This window comes from Tyto alba, unplaced genomic scaffold (assembly GCF_018691265.1).
Source record: "Tyto alba isolate M040663 unplaced genomic scaffold, T.alba_DEE_v4.0 Super-Scaffold_7, whole genome shotgun sequence".
In the NCBI taxonomy this organism is placed as follows: domain Eukaryota; kingdom Metazoa; phylum Chordata; class Aves; order Strigiformes; family Tytonidae; genus Tyto; species Tyto alba.
In genome coordinates this window covers 7417146-7435018 of record NW_024881328.1, presented here as the reverse complement: position 1 = coordinate 7435018, position 17873 = coordinate 7417146, and the positions used below count along the sequence as shown (strand labels likewise).

Genomic DNA, 17873 nt, shown 5'->3' with positions numbered 1-17873 from the left:
TAAACAATAATTTAGCTAATTAAATGAGCAAAAGTAGCAAGCCACATCTGTGTAGCCTGAGCGCTATCTCATCTTCCCGAAGCTAGTGTCTGGAGAGTCCACCATGTCAGTGGGTACTGCTTCACTTCTTAAGGAAAATACAGTTATTTCATGTGTTGCCCTTCAGGATAATAACCCTGTAGCATCTACTCTAATTCTCAGCATATATTAATTTTGTATTCAGCTTCAATAGCTATCCACACTTGATTTTCATTTCTCCTGCAGGTTTTCTGTTGAATAAAGATTCGTATAAACATAGTTTCACAATTGCCACTCATGAAAAGCTTTAGCCTTGCAGAAATGGAGCAGTTTAACAACTTTCCTCAAAAGTGTTTTTCACTTGGCTTTTTTTTTTTTTTTTTCTATATAGCTCCTTTAAACTTCTCTTTAATAATAATGCATCTTGTTCTATGGTGTATTTCTGTAATTATGAGGGAACATTTATACTTTGTGAAATTAAATACCTTACAGTGCCAGTCTCCTTTGTAGAATTACTCTGAATCCACAAAAATTAGCAGCCCTGTGCTAATTGATTAAACTACATTTTTCTGCCTACTACGGTCCCTACTGAGTTCTCTTAATGAAATATATATCACAGCAGGACTTCTTGCTGTAAAAGAAAGTGATACGTTTGCATCTCTGGAACTGAAAATTTACTCACAGTTATTTCTGATTCAAATACAGTTCCTACATTTGTTGTTGAAAAAAATACTTATTGTTTAATATGATAGCATACTGCAAAATGTATCAAAAGACAGGAGCTATACCAAAAGTGCTTTGTGCTGGTTATTTCTGTGCAGAGGAGATGGAATTAAATGGAAAATCAGCCATAGAAGGTCAGGTGGCCCAGTGGAGAAAGTATTAGCATTTCACCTAAGGAACTGAAGTTAAATTGGTTTGGACAATATTTTTTAAGGAAAGAAGTTTGGTTTGTGCTGAATCTCATGTGGACAATATGTCATGTTGGAGGACCAGCATATGCTGCATGTCATAAATCAGCATGACAGCACCTAACACTGAGACTGAACTTACTCTTGCTTGTCTTTGTCTTAGGAGCAGGAGAACACAAAGGATTGATGCCTTGGTTATTCCTTGGCAGTGGATTTAATCTTGGGTTTTTTTACCCTTAGAAAGTTTTCTTTTTTTTTTTTTTTTTTTTTTTTTTTTTTTTTTTCTGCAAAGTTTTGTAGTGTAATTTGTTCTCAGTTTTAGGTTTGCAGTTGTTAAGGAAGGGGAAATACTGCATAACAGTTAGAATAAGGATGTAGCTTCTGTTCTAATTGGAACAAACCCAAGAAAGTTCAGAATGAAAAACGTTGGTATGTCTCCACCTTATCATATGGCAGGAGATGTGAAAAACAGCTATTTGGCATCATGATTTTATCACATGTGACTTGAGAAAAAGTGAATTACACAGAAGTATCCCTTCTCCTGCTTTTGGCAAGTTAAATGAAAGTTTTTACATATTTTCATTCTCTTTACTGTCTTTTGTAATTTCTTTGTGTACAAAATCATTTTCCAAAATATTATCTTGGTGATTACAAAACAATATTTGCTATAATAGAAGACATGAGTGTGCAAATTTCTTGTTAAATAGAAACTAAGTCAAGTAATGAAATCAATTACAATAATTTATAGTTCTGTAGAACCTGCCACATGATTTAAAAAATTTTTGAGGTGTGGATGCAACAAGATATTGGCAAGATGTTGAATGGGAGTGCATTAAGCAGAAGGCAGCCCAGCTCATCCAATCTGGGGAGTTTGGGTGTGCAATCTGACTCATGGTCCAGAACATCCAGCCTCAACGAAGGTTGGTTGGGTTGGGTTGAGTTGGGCTGAGTTGTTAAATTAGATACTGGCATTGGCCTGATTTAACATCTACTACCGTCAGAAACCAATGTGAGGCTATTCTGGGAAGAAGCTTTAAGAAAGGACATCATGGCAGTCTGACCCCAGCTCTGATGTTGAGAAGACTGCAGAAAAGAAATGAGTTTCCTCTCTGCAGGGCAGAGTATCTCATATAGCCTTTAGTCAGCCAAATATGTAAGTCTGGATGTGCGTCATACAGGCGTCTATATGGACGTCTTCTGCATTCGCTCTGCTAGGTATGCAGCTCTAGCTTGGTTATTAATTAAGATTTTGGTCACTTTTTAATTTTTTTTTTTTCTCCCAGTGGGCAGCAGTGTCTTTTAGAAGGACTGGATTTCCTCATAAATACATAGCAGAATCTGTGTGTCCTCAGTTTAAAGTTCACCAATTTCAGCTGGTTGGCTTTATTCTTAGAGGAATAGAATTTGTTAAAGGTGGTCTGACTCACCTGCATGCTGTGAACATATCTTGAGCATTCAGAGCAGAAAATTCCTATTTTCTGACTCTCCTTTACGAATAAGAGAGAGTAACTTGAAATGAAGTTGCTGCTCAAACAGGGAGAGTAGACATGAAGATGTATGCTATGTGAATGCATCTGTCAAAGCTACTGAGAAGCTCGGGAATGCTCAGGCACCTCTTGCATTATGGTCCTTAAAATAACCATGGTCCTGCCTTCTTTAAGTATTTAATATTGCTGTGTTGTTCCGTCTACAGCAGTTATCATTGATTAATACTTAACAAGTGTTAATATTTTTTCTGGTGCAGACATTTCCTGTGGCCATTTCCCAGAAATTATACCCATATCATTTGTTCTGTTTGCTTTGTTTTATGCACTGTAGCTGATTGATAGATTCAGGAATGGATTTTATTTTCTTTTTATGTTGTTTAATTGGTTTCCTCCTCCAAGACAGCAGAATAGAAGTGCAAATGACCTTCTGTATTCCTCTTGATCTCTCCTCACATGACTGGAAGGATTGTGCCGGGCTTGCCATCAGATAAATACATGCATTTGAACTGCAAGTTGAATAAATGAATTTTGCATCTTTTTTAGGTGACAGCATCAGGATCGTCAGCATTACCAGATTGCTAGCTGGAATATAAACCACTTTGAGATTTTTGGATCTCAAAGCCCAATTACAGCTTTCTGAGCGGCTGTCAAATACAAGCCCTGTGTCAGGGAGGTCTGTTGTTTGCGAGGGCTGTTTTCCCAAAGTTGAAATCAATTCTAGTCACATGCAGGTGGGTTTGGGGAAAGAAAGGAGAAATTAAAGCTCTCTCCACTGTACAGCTGTCTGCAGTTCTTCCTGACTCCTGAAGTCCCTGTTTTAACAGGGACGCTAAGAAAAGAGTTGTGAATATGAGTTTGAACAAATTCAGCTAATCCTTCCTCATTACCTGTAGATCATGAGATGTCTTTGTGTTATAAGTAAGTGTATTGCAGGCTATAGCCACCAGTAGAAAAACTAAAGATGAGTAGACTTTTATGTGTGAATGAAATGCCAAAGGATAGATGATTCTTCTCCAGTAAGATGTATATTCTGTCCTGTCTAATTTTATTTACTGCTTCTCACTCGAGGAGTGCATAAATCAGCAGTCCTGTGTAGTCTGTTGTGATTTATTGCTTAATTAAAAGTTATGAGGGCTTTTAATCTGTCTATAATTTATATTATTTTTGAGTCAGCCGTTTCCCATATTGTAACTTAACCAGGTAACTTGCATCGTTTTATGAAGGGACAGTTTTGTGACCCCTTGTATTCTCTGACAGATGTAGCAAACAACAGTGTCTCAGATGTTCCAGATCAACTTTGGAATTCAAACTCAGAACCAAAGATAATTAAATATTAGAGCACTTAATAAGGTTTACCCAGCATCGATTATAGTTTGATGGCAAATATATTCTATGTGTTTGTTAGAGTTAAAGATTAATTTTAAAAGGGATGAGAGTCATTTGCGGTTTCACAATAAACAGATGTTAGCTACACTTTAATAATTTAAAAAGCAGGCTTAAAATGGTTACTTACATTTTAATGGAGAATTAATTTGGCTCTAGTATTGAACCACATGCTGTTGTCAAAACAACAGTTTTAATGTTTTGTTTTAGTTTGATCACTGGGTGAGTATTTTTTTTTAGTTCGTAGGTTATTGTTGCGTTTTATTCCATAATTAAGGTTATAACAAGCATACATTATAAAAACAGATTTTTCTCCATATGAGTTACTCTTGAAGAATAAATATGGTATGCAAACTTCAATTTTTATAGTGATAGCAGAGATGGCTAGCTTGAGAATTTCTGCAAAATTTGAAAAATTTTGACTAAAGAGTTTTGAGTTACATGTTTCAGAGCACTCATCTGATTTGAACTTTGAAAGGTTTATAGCTTCCTTTCTCAAATATCATCTTTATTATTTGAAAACATACTGGTTCCACTAGAAAAGCTTTGCCCAATCCTGGCATTATAGATTTAAGTTAAAAAGATTTTATGTCAGTTTGGATTTCATTGATGGCAAGGGGTTTTTGCCATGGGTTTCAGCAGGAATAAGATTTTCATATACCTGTGAGTCAGCTGCCCTCTGTTGGTTAGTTCAGCTTTGCTGTGATTTCATTTGTGCTGTGACTTCTGGTGGGATGGATGGGAAGAGCCTTCCCTTGAGTCCCACCTGCCAGTCCTGTGTTTGAAATAGGTGAGGTCCTCCCAGTAACGCACCACTGCGAAACGCTCAACTTCTCTTAACCTTAATTTTAAGGCTTGGATTTCCTAAATAAGTTCGTATGCAATTACAGCATTGTCACTGAACAGTCTTAGTTGTTTCTGGATTTTTTTAAACCCTTTTCTTTAAAATAATAGTTTAGAATCATTCATAATAATCGTGAAATTCATTTTTACTTGATGAAAATGGTTTGCTATGAAATCATGTGGAAAATGTCCTATTAGATAAGATCTGTAGACGTCTATTGGATGGTCAGGAAGATTTTATCCAGGCTATTCTGTGGGAGTTTGAGAATTGGACAATTATTATTAATTAGTAAGAACTTTGGAAATTAGAAATGTTAAACCAGATAATATTTGTCAGCTCTTCTGGTCAGTCTACATTAAACAGTCTATTCCAACATCTGTTAAGCTTAAGTGTCCTTTATACTCTTGTAAGTTAGTTTTAAATTATGACTTTGGGTTTTAAATTATGACTTTACTAGGCAAAGATGAGAGTTTTTCATTTTTTGAGTGACATTATGAGGTTCATAAAATTTCTCATTAAATACCAGGCATAAAGATACTTTCATTCTTGTTCCGAAGAGTCTGAGTAAAAAGAGTAATGTTGAAAAATAGTAAAGTTTAGCAGTCTCATCTAAACAAGACTTTGAAAAGTAATGAAGACCTAGCCATATGCTAGTTTTATAATGTCTTATTATATATGTATTTAACTGGTGAAAATAATTAATATACAGTTGTTAATGCTGTTATACAGTGTTCTATTTAATGCATGGAGTTTAGATTTTTCATTCAGTCTTCAGTGTATTAGACCTGTGCTCCTTGGTCCATGCTTTCAGGTAATGCAGCTGCAGTGGCTGGTCTTCACTGAGGCACCTCAGTTGCTTTTGGTTTTGGTGGGAATGCTTAGTGGTCACTAAATCCAACATATGGCCCTTTATGAGTGTGCAAATTTTCAAAATTTCTTAAAATAAAGCCAATCTGTTGCATTAATTTAAATTCAATATACTCACAAGTGGCCATCTGGAACGTATATTTGTCTATGTAAATCATTCTTCTGACAGCTAAGTGGTACTCTCTTTGATGCTATTAATCCAGTTATTAAGGAATTGCTCCTTTGTAACTAGGGATCCAGACCAGGATCAAAACATGCATGCCAGATTTTTATCCATCTTGTACATGATGTCTTCTCTGAGAAGTTAAATCCAAGCTTTAAATCCAAATTTTAAATCCAAGTTTTGATGTAAATCTATAACCTATGTCAGGCCCAGAGATATCAAATTTTGTTAATGCAGTGCACATTTTTGATAGAGCTACAGTACAGCAAAGCAGTGCTTTAAATTCTTTTCTGGTTCAACATGTAGTTTAGTTAGAGTCGGATCTACAGAATTGTTGTGGTTTAGGCCTGATTGGCAGCCAACCACAATGCAGCAGCTCTCTCTCCCTTCCCCTCCGGCAATGAGAAGGGACAGAGAGCCAGGCTTGGGGTTCAAGATAGGACTGGGATGGGGAAAAATCCCCCTTTTATGATCATGAGCAAAAGGCAGACTCGTTAGGGGAAGAAAAAAAAGAACATACATTTATTACAGACACTAACAACACATAACAGAGTAAGACAGTGAGAAGCATTGCCACATCTTGAGAACACCTTCCCCCCACCCCTCCCTTCTTCCCGGGCTCAGCTCTGCTCCCGATATCTCTACCTCCTCCCCCAGTGGTGCAGGGGCAAGGAATGGGGGGTGCAGTCAGCGCTGCCACTTCCTTCATCTTCGGTGAGGGGAGTGTCCGAAACTTGTTCCCCCTGCTCCATCGTGGTCCCCCTCTCACAGGAGACAGTCCTCCACAAACTTTCTCCGACTTGAATTCCTCCCATGGGCCGCAGCGTTCCCCACACTGCTCCATCATGGGTCACCAACTTCCTCCGACTGGATTCCCTCCCACGGCTGCAGCCCTTCCCGAGCTGCTCCGGCGTGGGACCCCCCCGCATGCTGCAATCCTCCCAGCACTGAATTACAGCAGCGGGGCTGCCTTTTCCCATGAGACCCCGGCCTTCTTCGGGCACAGAACCTTGATCATCTGAGCAGGAGCAACAGGCCACAAATCAATGTCTGCTCCACCGTAGATCTTCATGGGTGGCAGGGGGGGCCGCCCTGCTGTCTCCCCACAGGATACAGGGGGGTCTCTGCTCCGGCACACCTCCCCCCTCCGTTCTTCCTCCATTCCTCCACTGACCTTGGTGTTCATGCAGCTGCAGCAACTCCTCCTCACAAGTCCCACTGCCCATCACCACATCCCTTCTTAAATACGTTATCGCAGAGGCGCAGCCAATTGGCTCAATTTCCCAAACAGAAGTGGAGCTGACGTGGAGCTGGGGGAGCTTCGAGAAGCTTCTCACAGGGGGCCGCCCCGATAGCCCCCTCCCCTGCCACCAAAAATCTCCACCACTAACTCAACCCAGGACAAGAATGTAATCATGCTGCTTTTTAATAAGGCTCATATCTCGCTTGCTACAGGACAGAGGATTTTTATCCTCTGGGTAGTCACAGAGAGGGGCTGTGAGACAGCGCTCCTGCCAGGCTGCCAGTTTGCAGCCTAACATTTCTAAATGCATGGGCATTGATGTATTTTTTTTTTTTTTCATGTTGCTTTTCCCCAGCTAGTAGCTGGTTGTAAAGTTGGATAGTAAATAAACAGATTTATATTTGTTGGAACACAAACATCAGTGAGTACTTTAGAAACTAGAGTAGCAATAGATATTCATTAGAAAATCCATCGGAGAAATCAATTATACTTTGAGTTTGTCTTGTTGAGAGAATGGAAGTACTTGGTCCGTGTAAACCAGATATTACTAGAGTGATCAGCAGGTGGGCAGACAAAATAGGCTTTATGGATAGTCTGACAGGTGAGTAAAATAGTAAGAAAAGATTAATTCTCTATTCCATTCGTTCCCAGAGCAACCATTGACAAAACAACTGTTTTTTTTTTTTTTTTTGAGAATGAGAGATGGAAGATTGTATCTTACAGTGCACAGTACATACACAACTCATCAGTCCTGAGAAAGAAAAGTGATGATTAAATTCGATCGGATTAAACATTTGCATATAAAAGAGGTTTTTCTTAATATTCATTTCAGGTCAGTGTTTGATAAATGACTTGCAGATTTTCATCAGCATTCTCTTGTCTTCACTTTTGCATAATAATTATCCTCTCAGGAGATGTATGCAAACAGCAGCACTTTCAGCACAGTTACTTATCACATAGGAAATTCTAAGTACAAGTTGTATTTGGGTCATATCTGCATGCTAACCTCAGAAATTAATCCCACGAAGAGGAAGAATAAATATTTTCTTAGCTTCATTTCCTTCTTTTCAACCTGTCATAATAATGTAGCATACCATGGTACCTGAGAGCTCGGCAAGGGAAGGCAGCACAGATGATTTCCAAAGTGTTTACTTGTTTTGGAGTAAAATGTTCATTTTATACAGGTTTCTTTTACACTGTGTGTTACAACTTTTTTTTAAAAAAATATGAATAATCCTAAGAGGTCCCACCACCTGTTAGACTGTGCAGAGTCCTTGCGACACTGATTCTGTACACCTGATTTCTATACACCAGAATGAAAAACCATTTATAATCAAATCAAAAGAGCAATCAGTGCCTGACAGCTATTGATTTTTGTGGCGCTGCTGTGTTTAAAACCAAGGGTCTGACTCTCCTCTTTCAGTTCCTAATGATGTTATGGGAGTTCCTTCATCTTCGTGTCCGGCTGTGCAGAGCAGAATCGGACAGTAATTCTTCTCGCAGCACCCCGTGTCAAAAGGCTCTGCTTGAAACTCCGTTGTGAGAAGTTTGTGTATGGATCCGGGCTCTACATGGCTTATTTCTTCTTTCCCCCCGCAGTTCCCAGTAAATCGCCTGTGCTGGAGCCGGTGGTGGGTACTGGGTTTGTGTGAGGATGGGCGCTCCAGCTGCTCTGTGCTGCCCGGCCGGGTGCAGTTCGTGGCAGCTCTTGGCTGCTGGAGCGTGCCCATAAATCCGTGGCATATTGTGTGATAACAGATGAAAACACCAGTTTTATGTCCTGTCTTCCAGCTAGTGTTTTTTTAACTACTCTGTTATTCTAACCAAATGTCTCTGGCCTAACTCTCATCGTTTAATTAAATAAAGGCAAATTCCAATTAACTTTTAAGACACCCAGAACTGGCTCTGCTTTTTTAGAAAGCAGTATTAATTTACACAATATTTCCCTTTTTTCTGTCTATTCAGTGAAGGTGAGACCTTTGATCCAAGTCAGATGTAAAGCCCTACAAAGTGGTCTCCCTGTAGAATAATCTATTGTTTCACATACCAGAAGTTTGCATATTTTTTCTGGATTGAGGTCTAATTTGCAGACTGGGTAACAGATGAAGTTTGACTCTGAAAACGAAAAGATAATTTTTTGGCTCAAACTGATGTTTATCAATGGAGTTAATAATGAAAGGAACAATCAGTCTCCACATGCTTCCCTGAAATGTGTCCAATAGCATTTGCAACACTATTAGAGCATCTTTTAAATGGTGAAATAAGGAACACTTGTTTCTTAAAAAAGGTTTTATGTTTCAAATGGGAAAAACACAAAAGTTTGGAGCATGCCTCAAAATGACACGAGTGTAAAATGCTCTCTGGGTTGTATTGCAAGCATCTAAGAGAAAGGTGTACGCTTCCCAGGAATGAATTACAGCAGAACCAGGTGAGGCCAGAATAACCTGAGATAGCGTAGTTCTATTTAAAATAAAGTAAAAGCATTGTCAGAGGTCCATGCTTCGTGTTGCCTCAGTTTAAAATGTAGCTTCAGTGATAGTACTGTCCCTCCATTAAGTTTTGTGGAAAAAAAAAATATTTTTAGTTCATTTTAATTATGGTGTATAACTTGCAGTGTGTAAATAGTTAGACTTTTCTTAGGGAAGATGTCCACTTAGCAGTTTTACCATGTAAAACTGTTACTGGCATTTATTTTTATATTTGATGTGTATAATGGTAACTAAATCGTTAAAAGGAACTTACCTTTCCTTATTTTGTAGGAGGTAAATTCTTCCGTTAAATAATAGGCTTTTCCCTATTTCCGTTAAATTCCGTTGATTAAAACTAATAACTTGTATGGAAACCAAAATGGGCCACTTTTGTGATGCTTCCATCTGGCTTCCTATGCCAGCCTTGCTTAGATCCTAAACTGAAGCTGTCAGCACTCTGTTGCAACAGCACTGACAGGGAAGAAAGAAGCATTTCTCATCTGGAGGCAGTTACTAAGAACAAGTTTGTTGGTTTTGTTTAGGTTTTTTTGTTTGTTTGGTTGGTTGGTTGTTTTTTTTTTAATTATATTTTGTAAGAAGCTGTAAAAGAGTTTATCTTGATAGCTTTACATTAGTCGTTGCTTAAGTCAATTTATCTTTTCTTTGATATCCCAGAACTACCTAAACTCAGTTAACAACTGTTAAAGACAAACCCCAATTTGTTACCTACTTCTAGTCAAAGATCAGTTTTTCAGTGGTCTTGAATTTAATTTGCATTTAATCTGAGATTTCATTAAGTTAATTGTCTGTGTGGTTCACTCCTCTAATTGAAGGTTTGCAAGAAAATTAATGTGTGATCACCCGTGGGAGAGGGGAGTTTCAGCAAGTACCACACCGCCTTATTCCAGGTTCACACATGAAAAGCCCATGGTATTTTCACAGGACACAGGGCTTATTTCTCTGTTAGAGTCACAAAAATTGCAGGCAACGTGTACTGGCCAGGTGGGAACATTATTAAACTCTGCCTTGGCATTAGGCAGATGATCTGCATTACTCCAGCGAAAAGGCTGGCCCATCCTCTCCTGTCTAAGAACCTTGTAGTTCCCAGGATGAGTGGATGGGTATTTTTTTTCTGTCTTGTCTTTGCTGAAGTTTCCATTAGTACTAAAAGCTCTGCTCTCTGGTATTTTCTTGCCCTGCAGACTTTACAGAGAGAAAACATCTCTATTCTCTAATGATAAGAGAGCCATCCCTCACAGCTTTTTGTTTCCAGACATATCAAACCCTTTTAGCCTTTCCTTGCAAGACAGGAGCTTCATTCTCACAATCACCCTGATGTTTCTCTTCTGCACTTGTTTCTGTTTGAATTTGGGGAACTAAGTGTCTGGATTTGTACACACTACGCCGGAGAGGGTCTTAGCAGGGCTTTGTAAAACACCAGCAATTGCATCCTACCTTGTAGGGAAATTCTAACATAATACCTTCCTGGATTGCATTTTCTTCTTTTTTTATTTCACAGCCATATCACATAGTGTTTCATTTTCTGATGTCCCCTTGTAGTTTCCCAAGGCTAATTTATTTTCTTTTGTTAGTCTCCCAATGTGTAGTCTGCGCTCTGTACTACTGAACTGCAACCTCTCCCTGGTGCTCTGGCCCAGGTGCCATGCAGTTCTTGCTCCACACTGTCCTACTTATAAAGATGTCATTTAGCTTCCTCTCTTCAGTAAAATTTTAACAGGACTGTAGCTATTTGTGTGCCAGTATAACTGGTGAAATATTAACCAAGGCTGGCTCTAAGACCAGTCCCTCAGCAGTGATGCTAATAACTTCCCTCCAGCCTGACATTCCCCATTTAATGTTGCTGTTAGTGTCCAATTTTAGGTCAATTTAAAATTTTTGTACTAATCCCCTTTCTTCATCAATTTAACTAATAACTTCCCAGGTGACATGACATTAAATCTTTGTCAAAATCAGGCATCTGAGATAATTTTCATTTCCTTTCTCTGGAAAGTGAGTTTTCTTCTCTAAGAAGAGATTAGTGTGCCTTACCTGTATTAAACCCATGTGGTATTTTCTCCCAAATTCTCCTAGCTTCACTGGCTTTGATTATTCTTTCCTTAAAAAATGTTCTAAAGCTTAGCTGCTGCTGAGCTTAGAAGAAAGTGGTTTTAGTTGCTCTGATAATTTTTTTTTTTATCTTTAAATATAGATATGACATTTTTTATTTCTGGTCGCAGGATATTGTTTGTGTCTTGCTTGATTTATATAAACTTGCTACCCCATGTGAAATTTCATCTGCCAGTTCTTTCACTAGTCTGGATGGAAATTACTTAGTTCCTCATTTTCAGACCGTTTGTTTCCTGAGATACGTGTTCATCTCAACTGTGATAGTTTCTGTGGGGTTATCATAATTTACTTCAATGAGAATTGAAGCATGTATTGATGTAATTTGGAGTTACCTGCTGTCTTTAATTTGTACTCCAGCCTCACTGCGTACCAGCTCTGCTTCTTCGCAGGTTATCCTTTCACGTAGCCAGCCTTTCATCACTTGTTTTAATATCTCCTGAAGCAGCTCCTGTGGCTGGGCTTTGGCAGCTGCCCCTCACTGCCTCCTCCGCTCTGCTCCTCGGCCATTCCCGAGCTCCGAGGTGGGGCTTCTCCTTGCTGCTTTCTTCATCTCCACATGAACTCTGTTATCTCCGCTGGACTTGTTCTGTCTAGTGGTCTCCTTGACAAGTGAGGACCAGGCACGCTGCCTTTGAGTTTTTTCTTTTTACTTGAGATATGAATCCCTGAAGGTATTGTCATCTCTGACTGAAAACTCTGGTGCCCTTCCCCAGACAGATCTCTCAACCTCCTGGTCAGTGACTTCCCAGCTGGTTCCCTCACTGCAGAAGTTGCCCTTTTGAAGCCAAGAGCTGTGACTGAAAATGCCAACCTGCCTTTCCTAAGACTTCTGCGATCATTGGTGGATACTTTAATTTAGCATCTGCATATAATCACATACTCCAAGATTATTTTTATAACCAGCTCTTTTATTCCTCTTACGTATCAAAGAGAAATGTAGAATAACATCACCTTCTTGTTTCAATGGCTGAATTAACCTGTCAGTGCTTTTGGGAATATCTGGTTCTAATATTATTATTAGCAACATTTGTTCTCCAATAACTGAGAAGTCTTGTTAAAAAATAGCTCTCTAGTAACGCTGCTTTTATATTAAAATCCAATTCTGGAGGTCTGTGGCGTGTTGCCCGCCAGCATTGTCACAATGGAACCATCACAGTGTTACTGTCTGGTCCCCAGGTAATTTCAGCCTGGTTTTGATAAACTTCTTCAATAATTTAATTCACTGAGTCTCGTTTGCCTCTCACTCTGGTGAATCTCCATGACTTGAGGTAAGTCCCTCTTGATTTATATGTCTGTAAGAAAAAACTTAAGCTAGCTAAGTGTCATCTTTATTTAAAGCCTTACAGAGCTGTGCTGTGCTGATTTTCAGCAGGTAATGCAAACAGTTTTATTTATTTCCTGATGCACAATTTGTAATTTGCTGGGAAGATTTTAGATTTTTCACTAAAACAATGGAAGAAGTGTTTTAATATACTTTTTGAATTAAGATGTGTATGTATATTAGGATGTATGTGTATATACACAGAAAATATATCAGAGAAAAAAATGGAAAGATGAGCTAGATTGAAAGTGCATTGTGTATTTATTTTGATTGTCCTAAATATACTCATGTAAAAATTTCATAAAATCAGTAAGAACTTCCAGTGGTCAGTTGGAAGGAAACACACATATAAGATAACGAGATGAATTAAATCCTGTTGAAACATGCAGAAACCAGTAGAGCAGTTCAGTTTGATTGCACTGAAGGGGCAGCTTTGTAGAAGCTGAAGATGCCTTCCTCCTCTTGCTGTTTGGTATTGCCCTTTGGCCACGGATTTGGTCATGAATTCTCTTATACTCAGTGTTCAACCTTGCCACTCTTTAGCCTTAAATTATACGTAAGTTTAAGAATTCAGCTGTAAGTACGATCATGGCAAATGCAGAGATGTTCTCATTCGGTGTTTAATGAGTGATATTTTCCACCTTGTAATAAAATAAAATCCATGAATGTTTGTCCACATGAAAAATAAATAAGAATGCATGATTCTAGCTAGGAGGTCATTAAGAAAATTAAGAGAAAAATTTTCTTAAAGGTGCTATGGAAAAATGAATTTTACAAGTTAATGGCCTGGATGCTATTACTGAATACAGTTTATAGCAAGCAAATATAAATATATACAGATTTAGAACAGATAGCATAGAAAAAATTAAGAAGAACTTTCAGCCATTATTCTGTCCTGTTTGTTCTCTGAAAATATTCACCTTCAGGGATGCTAGCTGTGAGTTCAGAAATAATAAAGACAAAGACCCACACAAACAGTTTTCAAAAAGGTCTTAATTTATAAATAGTTCAAATCTAGGAAGAGAACCCCTCTTTCTTTCTGCTGTAAAATACCACTGTCATTTTTTTCCCACTTAGCCCCCATGCTGCTGAACGTTGAAAGGTCAGGCTTGACGGACTCGTTTGGGAGTACGTGGCCACAGAGTAGTACAAAATGGACAATGTCAGTGGGACTGTCTGTTCCATCTCACCTATCTGTCTGTCTCAAACACACTTAAATGGCAAATTATCTGCAGCTGGAGTGGTGGTCTTGACTGCATATTTATTTCCCTTCTGGTCTTTTACTGCAGATTCTCATTAGACAGCCCAGTGATTTGGTATGGTGATGGGTTTCAATAAGGACATTCACACACTAAATTTTAGCTACACCCAGACAAGGCATTGCTGCTGAATAGTGGTGTCATTCCTGAAGTGAGTGCTCCCGATTGGATAACAAGTTTGAAACAGAAGACACCATGATTACGAAGGTGCTTTCTAAACTATAGATATGCTACCTAAGAGTTGCACTTCTTTTATTCCTCAATTTAAGTGTGTTTCATAGGACTTATTTCTCCTTTAAGCAGCAGGTAAAAGCCAATTCCAGAGGTATATGTGCATCTTTTACAAGAGATAACCTATGTATTTTAATGCTGCTTATACTGAGTGTTAGAGAGACATTAAACTGTTTTGCAAAGCAAACAGATAAATCCAGATAAAATGCATTCAGATCCTCGCCTAAAAATCAGATGAGAAAATCTGATCAGATCAGACTGGTTCAGATAAAAAACTAATGAGCATGAAGACTAAGTAATGACTGCCAGATTGGGTTCATTGTTTGTGTGGTGCTTTGGGCTGAAAAGTGGCCATTTATATGATATGTGATGATGACAGCTTTATTAAAAGAAGCATTGTTTTGGTCCCAGTACAAATATCACAAGTATCCAAATCCCCTGAACAACTGCCTTCTCTTTTTAATTTGCAATTCCTTTTACTCTTCGTGATTCTTCTAAATTAGGGAAGCATTCTTCTGTCTGTCACATAAAATACACTTCTTTTTCTGTGCATTAAGTATTACCAATAGCCCAGACACTTCAACGTAACACAGAAGGGGATAATAGGCTAAATTATCCTTAAGCAATTGCAGTTGCAACTATTTCATGTCTTATTGTGGTATGTAAATTTAATTCTTTGCTGGGTCCCATGGACATATCTTCATTTTGACTACTGGAAGGCACAGTAGAATAAATGGATTAAAGTAGGAGAACTAGCTCTTAGCGCTATTTCTTATCAGTTTTATGGTAATGCCTTCACTGATGTAGTTGCTGTGTATACACATACAACAAATTTCTTTCCCAAAAGTGGTTGCCTATCAGTATTGAACCAAATGTAAGAGAAAAGAAAATACATCACAAAACAATGGGAAGGGATCAAAGAGCAATGTAAAGGATGGTATTGCTGAGATTGTTTGGTCATGCAGGTTAACAGTAGACAATGGGATGGTGATGCTATTTTTGCAATGTTATTTTTTGAAGGAACAACAACAATGAATAGCAGCTGGTATTACTGAGAGTCATGCAAACTAGATGTCATGTCTGGCTGGTTTTTGGAGGGAGAGATGAGGCTTGCAGCAGGAGCGGATCTTGAGAAAGTACTGAAATCTGGGAAAGAGAGTGATATTTCATATTAATTCCGGTTAAGTATTCCACGGGGGCGGCATAAAGAAAGGTATTACAGGAGTTCAGACATGAGTGCTCCTCGCTGGTGTCATTGACAGGGAGAAGTGGGGACAACTGAAGTGAGAGTGAGATGGGCTAAAATAATGTGTTGGCTGGAGAGGAACACTTCAGATATGACAGTGTAAGTGCTAGTTGAAAATGTAAGTTGAAGCCATGGGGGAGATAAAATTAGCTGTGGACAAGAGAGGAAGAAAGAAAAGCAGGCAAGCTGAGGGATAGCTCCCCTGTGCCCCATAAAAAGGAGTATAAGTGGAGGGAGCAAACTTACGAAAGGCATAGCAAAGAGACAGCTAACTCCTGTTTTCTATATAGTTATTCCTCGGTGCAATATATATATATAAAATAGTATGTAACATCTTTGGATTAGAGACCAGCTTTTTTGTTCCTTGTTTGAACCTCAGGCTTTTAACACGGTGCAGACACAAATCACCAGTGACGTGCTCTGGCAGAAGCACTACATCTGGATGGTACGTGGTACACGTGCTCTTGCCTGGCCGGCCGGCCTGGGACAGCAATTTTGGATGGCAGTTTGTGTCTGCTGCTGATGTTCCACACTGGAGCGTGCTCCGGCAGGCAGGGACGCACGGCTTCTGCCTTTGCAGATGGAGGTACCTCTGCAGGGAACATTTCGGGCTGGAGGGAGGAGGGAGGGAAGAAGTTCATCATCACCAGCAGGTGGGAGAATTTGTTACTGGCACTTAGCTCATAACTTCAGAAAGTTTGACCCAACCTGGCACAGACCCATGGCACGACCATATGCTCTCCCTTACAGCGTTGTGCCCTCTAAATCTCAATGAAACTTTTCTTATTAGAATGGTTAGATTACTAATTTTTTATTAAGTGTGTTCTTACAAGGTTATTCATTGGTATGGAGTGTGGAGAGAAGTGAAGACATGAGACTGATGGGCAAGCTGCAGACATGGGTGAGGGGGCCGTTCCCAATGGTGGCAGTTGACAGGGGCTTCCCCTGTGCCCGAGGGAGTGGGGACCAGCTGCCGGGGACAGGGGGACCGAGGCGGTGTTGCCTGAGGGTTGGGCAGGAGAGGCTCCGCAAGGAGCCACAGTTGGCATTCCCTGGTGCATGGAAGAACAAATGCTCCCTTCCTCCAGCTGCCCAAAATCAGTGGCCTCTAAAATACAGTTGTTCCCCTCGTTCCACCCCTGCCTCCCAAAACTCTTGCTGGCTACTGTCAGTCCTCTGTCCACTCTCTTGCATCCAGCTCTGCTGCTGCCACCAAATCCAATTTTGCAGCCTGAAGAGTTAGGGCAAAATAACTCATTCAATTTTGCTTACATTACCAAGCAGCCTTGGGCTGGCTTGGAAGGCAGATGGGTATTTAATTTGTCATTTGCACCTCTGTAAGCTGGAGGAGAGGTTCTAGCAGTGTTGCGAGGGCCAGCTAACGCAGGTGAGCAATTGCCAATGGTGGACTAATCTCCTGAAGAACAGTAATATGTCAGGTTATACTCCAGACTTCTCTCTGTGGGATGATACTGCTCAAGGAAATTAAGCCGAAGAGGTAATTTGGCAACGGTCTTATTTTAAATACTGATTAATGACTATTGCTTTAGTGCAGCTCCTGCTCTACTCATGTGGTGTTTTAATATGGCAAAGGAATTATGATTAGTGCTTTTAGGTTTTTAATGTTCATATAGTTAAAATGCCCCATAATAATCTCTCCCTTTAATATGCAGCATAACTATTACAGGGATATAATTGCGCTTTGGTGTTGAAAAGGAGAAACCAGGATCCCAACATGATCATGAATGCCTTTTTCTGGTAGCTTAAATCAAATCCTTAAATTTCAAAGTCCTTGGCAGCAAGTTTTAAGAACTTTAATTAAAAAAGAAGCCTTCCATAAATAAATCAAAGCTGCAAAACTAAAAATTGTTGAAGGAGTTACTGCAATAATTACAGTAAAATGTATAGTGAAATATGTACCAGAAAGCACAAGAAAAAGCATCAAAATTGGAAAACAAATTCAGATTCAGGAAGCCTGTAATCCAGCATGTACCTGTGCAGCATACAAAGTACCTCCAAGATTTGTAATCGTTATTTTCATGACATTAACATATTTTAGATTCAATTCTGCAATATCTCACACTATTGGAAGTCAGGAGTGATTTTCTAATCAGATTACAAAAAAAACCCAAAAAACAAAACACCAATAAAAATGGGAGCAGGCTCCAGCTCTGCAAATTTGGCTGATCCTTGGCAGAAGCAAGAAATGTTTGCATATGTTTCCCCTTTCCTGCCTCAGAGGTGGTATCTTGCATGCAATAGCTAGTTTTCATCTTGCCCAGCTTGTAATTCTGTTGCTTTCTGT

The 17873-nt window shown here is 39.2% G+C and overlaps 1 protein-coding gene across 6 annotated transcripts in view; it reads left to right on the top strand.

Moving 5' to 3' along the window:
- The window catches only part of THSD7B (thrombospondin type 1 domain containing 7B), a 370445-nt gene that overhangs the window by 291991 nt on the left and 60581 nt on the right, over positions 1-17873 (top strand). The gene's annotated exons all lie outside the window — the stretch shown is intronic.